General features: G+C 47.8%; 3 non-coding genes across 3 annotated transcripts; all 3 read right to left on the bottom strand.

The window, feature by feature from the left end:
* Positions 1-372: 372 nt before the first annotated feature.
* Positions 373-446, bottom strand: TRNAI-AAU (transfer RNA isoleucine (anticodon AAU)). The gene has a single exon. It is a non-coding gene; the product is annotated as a tRNA-Ile (tRNA).
* Positions 447-3,966: 3,520 nt separating this feature from the next.
* TRNAI-AAU (transfer RNA isoleucine (anticodon AAU)) lies at positions 3,967-4,040 on the bottom strand. Its single transcript has one exon. It is a non-coding gene; the product is annotated as a tRNA-Ile (tRNA).
* A 3,514-nt stretch (positions 4,041-7,554) lies between these two features.
* TRNAI-AAU (transfer RNA isoleucine (anticodon AAU)) lies at positions 7,555-7,628 on the bottom strand. Its single transcript has one exon. It is a non-coding gene; the product is annotated as a tRNA-Ile (tRNA).
* Positions 7,629-10,152: the final 2,524 nt, after the last annotated feature.

Here is a 10,152-nt window from a genome sequence, read left to right as displayed (position 1 = left end):
TCCTCCCCGCAGGGTGATCCGACTCCCACAATTCAGAAGCCAGAAGACTCCTGAGATGTCAGCACACTGCAAACTTGGAGTGATGTTATCAATTTGGGACGGGCGGGAAATACCTGTGCTGCCACCGTCGGCTAAGAAGAGGAGGACCACGGATAGACTGCCTTCTTGCAGTCCTTTTGCTACAGCACTAGGGCATGTAGTCATTTCAGGAGCCAAAGAACTGTTTTTGGCATTAGCCAGAGGACGTCTTTGCTTATATTGTGCTATTACTCAGAATTCCACATCGGCTTATTATTTTACAGATTAAATATTCGTCCAATGAGAGTTCTTCATTCATGACGCTCCAATTTTAAAAGGAAACTTAAAAAGGTGTGGCCAGTACGGGGATCGAACCCGCGACCTTGGCGTTATTAGCACCACGCTCTAACCAACTGAGCTAACCGGCCATTTATACTCACGTGCACAGCAACAGCTACTAGCAGCTGCTGTCAGCAGAACAATGTTCTTAGTACATTCCTATTGAGCCCTTAGCGCCTGCGGTCAGCACATGGGAAGGCGACTTGCAGCCCATGAGACGCGCCTGACAAGATGGAGCAGGTGACATCTAGGCCATTCTTTGGCATGCACTGGATAAGAGCATTTGCACAAGATGTCGTCTTTGGGCTAGTTACAACCAGTTTTGGGAAGGTTTACTGCTGCCACGGACTGCTGCCATTATAGACTCCACGCTCGAGGCTACATTATGAGGGGCAGCTGTCCTGGCCAAGCCTCAATGCCTAATGACTATAGAGTTGCTCCATATATAATACTAGTGCAATTTAGGTATTTTGCACCACAAAGTTATTTGCCACTTGGCTTACTTATGGCAACCTATTCTAAAGTCACTTCCAAGGTGACTCTAAGCAGTGCTTTAAGTGGGATTAGAAATTGAGGGGGGCTCTCGTTAGGGGGTGTGGCCTAGGCATGGGTGTGCTTAGTCCACGCCCCCATCAAGAGCCCCCCTCGCCTAAGAGGTGAGGGTTGCTAAAAGAAGCAGAGCTGGGGTGCACTGGCATTATTACCTTTAATGCGCCCAGCCCCTCCTTTTAAACAAAAGAAGCGGCTAAGCGGAGCAAAGGTGTGACACCAGTATGCCACAGCTCACACCCAGCAGGCAGCCTTTTCATTCAAGGAGCCACATGCTGCAATGCTTTACCACAGGCTCCTTGAATGAAAGTGATGCCTGCTGCTGATGGCTCTGTACTCTGAAACAGGAGGAGGTCTGAACTGCCCAGCTCGCCTTTTGTTTCTGAGTAAATAGCCATCAGCCAGCGTGAGTAGCGCAGGGGCTTCATGCTGGGTGATGGCTATTTACTCAGAAACAAAAGGAGGCCTGGCAGTCCAGCCCTCCTCCTGTTTCAGAGTACAGAGCCACCAGGCAGCCTGCACTGGACGGTTGCACCTGCTGCTTGCAGGTGACAGCACTTCGGTTTAGAAAAAAAGAAAAGGCAATTATTTTTTTTTCTAAACCGTAGTGCTGACACCTGCAGGCAGCTTGTGTAACCGTGCAGCCGCTGCACGGGCAGCCTCAGGTGTCAGCATGGCTGGGGCTAGTCGGGGGTGAGTCCCCGGCAGGGCCCCGGCTTAGGAGCTTTTTCTGGAGACTGCCAGGGCTCGGCCCATGCTAGCCCCAGCCCACTTAAAGCTCTGACTCTAAGTATCAAAGACTGATGATGCTCCTTGAAATGTCTTTTTCCGGGAAGTCACTTCTGTCCTTGTATCTCACCAGGAACTGGATGTGTTGCCTGCAGGTTACATATAGATTGCTGTGGTAGGTGCATTAACCCACTAGGCGAGCTTATCAGGTTTCAAACCTGGGACTTGCAAGACACACATGCGCACAAACACATGCTGCAAAAAACGGGACTTCCTCTGAGGCATCAGGTTGAATGTTGGTGCATGTCCCTTCCTTCATCTAGTATTACTTCCATTGGCCAATGGCAACCATTTTCCACCCCAATATTGAGGATATTTAGTTTCACAAAGAGAGAATAATCATTGGAGGTGCGAGGCATGTAAAATCTGGCCCAGCATTAAGTCTTTGTCTTCACCCTGGGGCGTATATTGATATGGGCAGAGATGTCTCCTGCCACTGTACCCGGGGACGTCAGTTGGGGGTCACCAGAGGTCGCATCTGCGACCTTTGAGGTCTCCCTTGCGACATCTGTGTTCTCCCTTGCAACCTCTTGAAAAAAGTTCTCTTTTTTTGTTTTTTTGGGGGGGTTTTGTAATGCAAGCTCCTAGGCTGTGGCCAGCACCATGTAGCTCTTTACTTCTGGAGTGGCTGGCTTTCTTGTTCAGGGCCGTTAAAAAAAATAAGAAAAATAAGAACAGGAGTGCCAAAAGTCTAACACTTTCAGCACTGACCCTAAATTAGAAAGAATAGGAATACCAAATAATGTGTCTTTCTGGAATGCTATACAATCATTGCTAGACTCATTAAAGGTTTATTTCAGGCACACTTCAGGGGGTGAGTCACTGATTTAGTCTGTTCTTAAACGCCTCAACTCAGCCTTTCATCTTTCTGAGGTCGATAAATGAGTACCAACACATGTTGGGTGATATTGGGTGTATATTTTTACTATATAAAGCGCTTAAGCGTAAGTGCTATATAATAACACATCATTATCATTTGGTCATGGACTTCTGCTTGCATTCACAGTAATTTGGGAATATGGGCCTATACACTCTGATCTTAACAATACATATGGCGATCCATTCTTGTATGAAATGTACATCACATTATGTACATCACACTATAGTGATATTGTAACCATATTTTTCGTGGTTTCGTGGTTTCGTGTACAGTGCTATGTGATGCCACTGCCTGTTTCGTCAACGGGTGAAAGGTTGTGTTCCATCGCTTCCTGCGATATCACTTCAGGGTGGGGTCAAATGACATCACTTCCTGTGATGTCATCAGGGGGTCAAGGGTCGTGTGATGTCACTTCCGCTACCCCTGGCATTTTGGTGAAATGACGTCCCTTTGGGGTTGCTGCCTGTTAATGATTGTTTAAACACTCACTCTCTGCTCTCAAAGCTGTGAGATTTGTTGTGCTCTTGCTTACTCCCATTCCAAGCCGCTTCTACCCCGCCGTACTGAGCATCGTTGCGCAGTCATGCCTCCTGCCTGCAACATTTTCAGTTGAGTGGGTGACAACCCTGTTATCATTTGCCAGATACCTACTCCATTTACAGGAATTCTAATCAATTGCCTTTGCACTCACACATTTGCCGGGCATGGTTATCATTTGCACAGGCAATCAATCAGTTGCCATTCTTTGGCAATGACTGCCCAGGTCCCATAGCATTTCCCAGGATCAGAAGCTGGGCACGGCTAAGTGGGGCAGGGATGCTGCTGATAGGATATCCCAGCAGGTCCTTGACCTATTCCAAACAATGAGACCTTGTAGAGGAAACCAAGAGGAAAGATTGGTACACGGCGATTTGATTGATGGGGGGCCTGCAAAAAAGGGGGGATGCCCAGGGGGTGTCCAAAGTTTAAGTTACCCATGGCGGGCCAGAGGGGTGCTGTGCTGCGATGTTGGGCCCATCTCCTGCCCGCAGGTTGATCCGACTCCCACAATTCAGAAGCCAGAAGACTCCTGAGATGTCAGCACACTGCAAAGTTGGAGTGATGTTATCAATTTGGGACTGGAGGGAAATACCTGTGCTGCCACCACAGGCTAAGAAGAGGAGGACCACGGATAGACTGCCTTCTTGCAGTCCTTTTGCTACAGCACTAGGACATGTAGTCATTTCAGGAGCCAAAGAACTGTTTTTGGCATTAGCCAGAGGAAGTCTTTGCTTATATTGTGCTATTACTCAGAATTCCACATCGGCTTATTATTTTACAGATTTCATATTCGTCCAATGAGAGTTCTTCATTCATGAAGCTCCAATTTTAAAAGGAAACTTAAAAAGGTGTGGCCAGTACGGGGATCGAACCCGCGACCTTGGCGTTATTAGCACCACGCTCTAACCAACTGAGCTAACCGGCCATTAATACTCACGTACAAAGCAACAGCTACTAGCAGCTGCTGTCAGCAGAACAATGTTCTTAGTACATTCCCATTGAGCCCTTAGCGCCTGCGGTCAGCACATGGGAAGGCGACTTGCAGCCCATGAGACGCGCCTGACAAGATGGAGCAGGTGACATCTAGGCCATACTTTGGCATGCACTGGATAAGAGCATTTGCACAAGATGTCGTCTTTGGGCCAGTTACAACCACTTTTGGGAAGGCTTACTGCTGCCACGGACTGCTGCCATTATAGACTCCACGCTCGAGGCTACATTATGAGGGGCAGCTGTCCTGTCCAAGCCTCAATGCCTAATGACTCTAGAGTTGCTCCATATATAATACTAGTCCAATTTAGGTATTTTGCAAAAAAAGTTATTTGCCACTTGGCTTACTTATGGCAACCTATTCTAAAGTCACTTCCAAGGTGACTCTAAGCAGTGCTTTAAGTGGGATTAGAAATTGAGGGGGGCTCTCCTTAGGGGGCGTGGCCTAGGCATGGGTGTGCTTAGTCCACGCCCCCATCAAGAACCCCCCTCACCTAAGAGTTGGGGGCTGCTAAAAGAAGCAGAGCTGGGATGCACTGGCATTATTACCTTTAATGCGCACATCCCCTCCTTTTAAACAAAAGAAGCGGCTAAGCGGAGCAAAGGTGTGACCCCAGAATGCCACAGCACACACCCAGCAGGCAGCCTTTTCATTCAAGGAGCCACATGCTGCAATGCTTTACCACAGGCTCCTTGAATGAAAGTGATGCCTGCTGCTGATGGCTCTGTACTCTGAAACAGGAGGAGGTCTGAACTGCCCAGCAGTTTCTGCTCAGTTGTTTCTGAGTAAATAGCCATCAGCCAGCGTGAGTAGCGCAGGGGCTTCATGCTGGGTGATGGCTATTTACTCAGAAACAAAAGGAGGCCTGGCAGTCCAGCCCTCCTCCTGTTTCAGAGTACAGAGCCACCAGGCAGCCTGCACTGGACGGTTGCACCTGCTGCTTGCAGGTGACAGCACTTCGGTTTAGAAAAAAAGAAAAGGCAATTACTTTTTTTCTAATCCGTAGTGCTGACACCTGCACGCAGCTTGTGTAACCGTGCAGCCGCTGCACGGGCGGCCTCAGGTGTCAGCATGGCTGGGTCTAGTCGGGGGTGAGTCCCCGGCAGGGCCCCGGCTTAGGAGCCTTTTCTGGAGACTGCCGGATCTCGGCCCATGCTAGCCCCAGCCCACTTAAAGCTCTGCCTCTAAGTATCAAAGACTGATGATGCTCCTTGAAATGTCTTTTTTCCGGGAAGTCACCTCTGTCCGTGTATCTCACCAGGAACTGGATGTGTTGCCTGCAGGTTACATATAGATTGCTGTGGTAGGTGCATTAACCCACTAGGCGAGCTTATCAGGTGTCAAACCTGGGACTTGCAAGACACACATGCACACAAACACATGCTGCAAAAAACTGGACTTCCTCTGAGGCATCAGGTTGAATGTTGGTGCATGTCCCTTCCTTCATCTAGTATTACTTCCATTGGCCGATGGCAACCATTTTCCACCCCAATGTTGAAGATATTTAGTTTCACAAAGAGAGATTAATCATTGGGGGTGCGAGGCATGTAAAATCTGGCCCAGAATTAAGTCTTTGTCTTCACCCTGGGGCGTATGTTGATATGGGTAGAGATGTCTCCTGCCACTGTACCCGGGGACGTCAGTTGGGGGTTGCTAGAGGTCACATCTGCGACCTCTGAGGTCTCCCTTGCAACATCTGTGTTCTCCCTTGCAACCTCTTGAAAAAAGTTCTCTTTTTTTTTTTTTTTTGGGGGGGTTTTGTAATGCAAGCTCCTAGGCTGTGGCCAGCACCATGTAGCTCTTTACTTCTGGAGGGGCTGGCTTTCTTGTTCAGGGCCGTTAAAAAAAATAAGAAAAATAAGAACAGGAGTGCCAAAAGTCTAACACTTTCAGCACTGACCCTAAATAAGAAAGAATAGGAATACCAAATAATGTGTATTTCTGGAATGCTATACAATCATTGCTAGACTCATTAAAGGTTTATTTCAGGCACACTTCAGGGGGTGAGTCACTGATTTAGTCTGTTCTTAAACGCCTCAACTCAGCCTTTCATCTTTCTGAGGTCGATAAATGAGTACCAACACATGTTGGGTGATATTGGGTGTATATTTTTACAATATAAAGCGCTTAAGCGTAAGTGCTATATAATAACACATCATTATCATTTGGTCATGGACTTCTGCTTGCATTCACAGTAATTTGGGAATATGGGCCTATACACTCTGATCTTAACAATACATATGGCGATCCATTCTTGTATGAAATGTACATCACATTATGTACATCACACTATAGTGATATTGTAACCATATTTTTCGTGGTGTACAATGCTATGTGATGCCACTTCCTGTTTTGTCAACGGGTGAAAGGTTGTGTTCCATCGCTTCCTGCGATATCACTTCAGGGTGGGGTCAAATGACATCACTTCCTGTGATGTCATCAGGGGGTCAAGGGTCGTGTGATGTCACTTCCGCTACCCCTGGCATTTTGGTGAAATGACGTCCCTTTGGGGTTGCTGCCTGTTAATGATTGTTTAAACACTCACTCTCTGCTCTCAAAGCTGTGAGATTTGTTGTGCTCTTGCTTACTCCCCATTCCAAGCCGCTTCTACCCCGCCGTACTGAGCATCGTTGCGCAGTCATGCCTCCTGCCTGCAACATTTTCAGTTGAGTGGGTGACAGCCCTGTTATCATTTGCCAGTTGCCTTCTCCATTTACAGGAATTGTAATCAATTGCCTTTGCACTCACACATTTGCCGGGCATGGGTATCATTTGCACAGGTAATCAATCAGTTGCCATTCTTTGGCAATGACTGCCCAGGTCCCATAGCATTTGCCAGGATCAGAAGCTGGGCACGGCTATGTGGGGCAGGGATGCTGCTGATAGGATATCCCAGCAGGTCCTTGACCTATTCCAAACAATGAGACCTTGTAGAGGAAACCAAGAGGAAAGATTGGTACACAGCGATTTGATTGATGGGGGACCTGCAAAAAAGGGGGGATTCCCAGGGGGTGTCCAAAGTTTAAGTTACCCATGGCGGGCCAGAGGGGTGCTGTGCTGCGATGTTGGGCCCATCTCCTCCCCGCAGGGTGATCCGACTCCCACAATTCAGAAGCCAGAAGACTCCTGAGATGTCAGCACACTGCAAACTTGGAGTGATGTTATCAATTTGGGACTGGCGGGAAATACCTGTGCTGCCACCGTCGGCTAAGAAGAGGAGGACCACGGATAGACTGCCTTCTTGCAGTCCTTTTGCTACAGCACTAGGGCATGTAGTCATTTCAGGAGCCAAAGAACTGTTTTTGGATTTAGCCATAGGACGTCTTTGCTTATATTGTGCTATTACTCAGAATTCCACATCGGCTTATTATTTTACAGATTTCATATTCGTCCAATGAGAGTTCTTCATTCATGACGCTCCAATTTTAAAAGGAAACTTAAAAAGGTATGGCCAGTACGGGGATCGAACCCGCGACCTTGGCGTTATTAGCACCACGCTCTAACCAACTGAGCTAACCGGCCATTTATACTCACGTGCACAGCAACAGCTACTAGCAGCTGCTGTCAGCAGAACAATGTTCTTAGTACATTCCTATTGAGCCCTTAGCGCCTGCGGTCAGCACATGGGAAGGCGACTTGCAGCCCATGAGACGCGCCTGACAAGATGGAGCAGGTGACATCTAGGCCATTCTTTGGCATGCACTGGATAAGAGCATTTGCACAAGATGTCGTCTTTGGGCTAGTTACAACCAGTTTTGGGAAGGTTTACTGCTGCCACGGACTGCTGCCATTATAGACTCCACGCTCGAGGCTACATTATGAGGGGCAGCTGTCCTGGCCAAGCCTCAATGCCTAATGACTATAGAGTTGCTCCATATATAATACTAGTGCAATTTAGGTATTTTGCACCACAAAGTTATTTGCCACTTGGCTTACTTATGGCAACCTATTCTAAAGTCACTTCCAAGGTGACTCTAAGCAGTGCTTTAAGTGGGATTAGAAATTGAGGGGGGCTCTCGTTAGGGGTGTGGCCTAGGCATGGGTGTGCTTAGTCCACGCCCCCATCAAGAGCCCCCCTCGCCTAAGAGGTGAGGGTTGCTAAAAGAAGCAGAGCTGGGGTGCACTGGCATTATTACCATTAATGCGCCCAGCCCCTCCTTTTAAACAAAAGAAGCGGCTAAGCGGAGCAAAGGTGTGACACCAGTATGCCACAGCTCACACCCAGCAGGCAGCCTTTTCATTCAAGGAGCCACATGCTGCAATGCTTTACCACAGGCTCCTTGAATGAAAGTGATGCCTGCTGCTGATGGCTCTGTACTCTGAAACAGGAGGAGGTCTGAACTGCCCAGCACGCCTTTTGTTTCTGAGTAAATAGCCATCAGCCAGCGTGAGTAGCGCAGGGGCTTCATGCTGGGTGATGGCTATTTACTCAGAAACAAAAGGAGGCCTGGCAGTCCAGCCCTCCTCCTGTTTCAGAGTACAGAGCCACCAGGCAGCCTGCACTGGACGGTTGCACCTGCTGCTTGCAGGTGACAGCACTTCGGTTTAGAAAAAAAGAAAAGGCAATTACTTTTTTTCTAAACCGTAGTGCTGACACCTGCAGGCAGCTTGTGTAACCGTGCAGCCGCTGCACGGGCAGCCTCAGGTGTCAGCATGGCTGGGGCTAGTCGGGGGTGAGTCCCCGGCAGGGCCCCAGCTTAGGAGCTTTTTCTGGAGACTGCCGGGGCTCGGCCCATGCTAGCCCCAGCCCACTTAAAGCTCTGACTCTAAGTATCAAAGACTGATGATGCTCCTTGAAATGTCTTTTTCCGGGAAGTCACTTCTGTCCTTGTATCTCACCAGGAACTGGATGTGTTGCCTGCAGGTTACATATAGATTGCTGTGGTAGGTGCATTAACCCACTAGGCGAGCTTATCAGGTTTCAAACCTGGGACTTGCAAGACACACATGCGCACAAACACATGCTGCAAAAAACGGGACTTCCTCTGAGGCATCAGGTTGAATGTTGGTGCATGTCCCTTCCTTCATCTAGTATTACTTCCATTGGCCAATGGCAACCATTTTCCACCCCAATGTTGAGGATATTTAGTTTCACAAAGAGAGAATAATCATTGGGGGTGCAAGGCATGTAAAATCTGGCCCAGCATTAAGTCTTTGTCTTCACCCTGGGGCGTATATTGATATGGGCAGAGATGTCCCCTGCCACTGTACCCGGGGACGTCAGTTGGGGGTCACCAGAGGTCGCATCTGCGACCTTTGAGGTCTCCCTTGCGACATCTGTGTTCTCCCTTGCAACCTCTTGAAAAAAGTTCTCTTTTTTTGTTTTTTTGGGGGGGTTTTGTAATGCAAGCTCCTAGGCTGCGGCCAGCACCATGTAGCTCTTTACTTCTGGAGTGGCTGGCTTTCTTGTTCAGGGCCGTTAAAAAAAATAAGAAAAATAAGAACAGGAGTGCCAAAAGTCTAACACTTTCAGCACTGACCCTAAATAAGAAAGAATAGGAATACCAAATAATGTGTCTTTCTGGAATGCTATACAATCATTGCTAGACTCATTAAAGGTTTATTTCAGGCACACTTCAGGGGGTGAGTCACTGATTTAGTCTGTTCTTAAACACCTCAACTCAGCCTTTCATCTTTCTCAGGTCGATAAATGAGTACCAACACATGTTGGGTGATATTGGGTGTATATTTTTACTATATAAAGCGCTTAAGCGTAAGTGCTATATAATAACACATCATTGTCATTTGGTCATGGACTTCTGCTTGCATTCACAGTAATTTGGGAATATGGGCCTATACACTCTGATCTTAACAATACATATGGCGATCCATTCTTGTATGAAATGTACATCACATTATGTACATCACACTATAGTGATATTGTAACCATATTTTTCGTGGTGTACAGTGCTATGTGATGCCACTGCCTGTTTCGTCAACGGGTGAAAGGTTGTGTTCCATCGCTTCCTGCGATATCACTTCAGGGTGGGGTCAAATGACATCACTTCCTGTGATGTCATCAGGGGGTCAAGGGTCGTGTGATGTC

The sequence above is a fragment of the Ambystoma mexicanum genome, chromosome 1p, assembly GCF_040938575.1.
Source record: "Ambystoma mexicanum isolate Mex_15411 chromosome 1p, UKY_AmexF1_1, whole genome shotgun sequence".
Taxonomy (NCBI): Eukaryota; Metazoa; Chordata; class Amphibia; order Caudata; family Ambystomatidae; genus Ambystoma; species Ambystoma mexicanum.
This window is presented reverse-complemented; position numbering and strand designations above follow the sequence as displayed.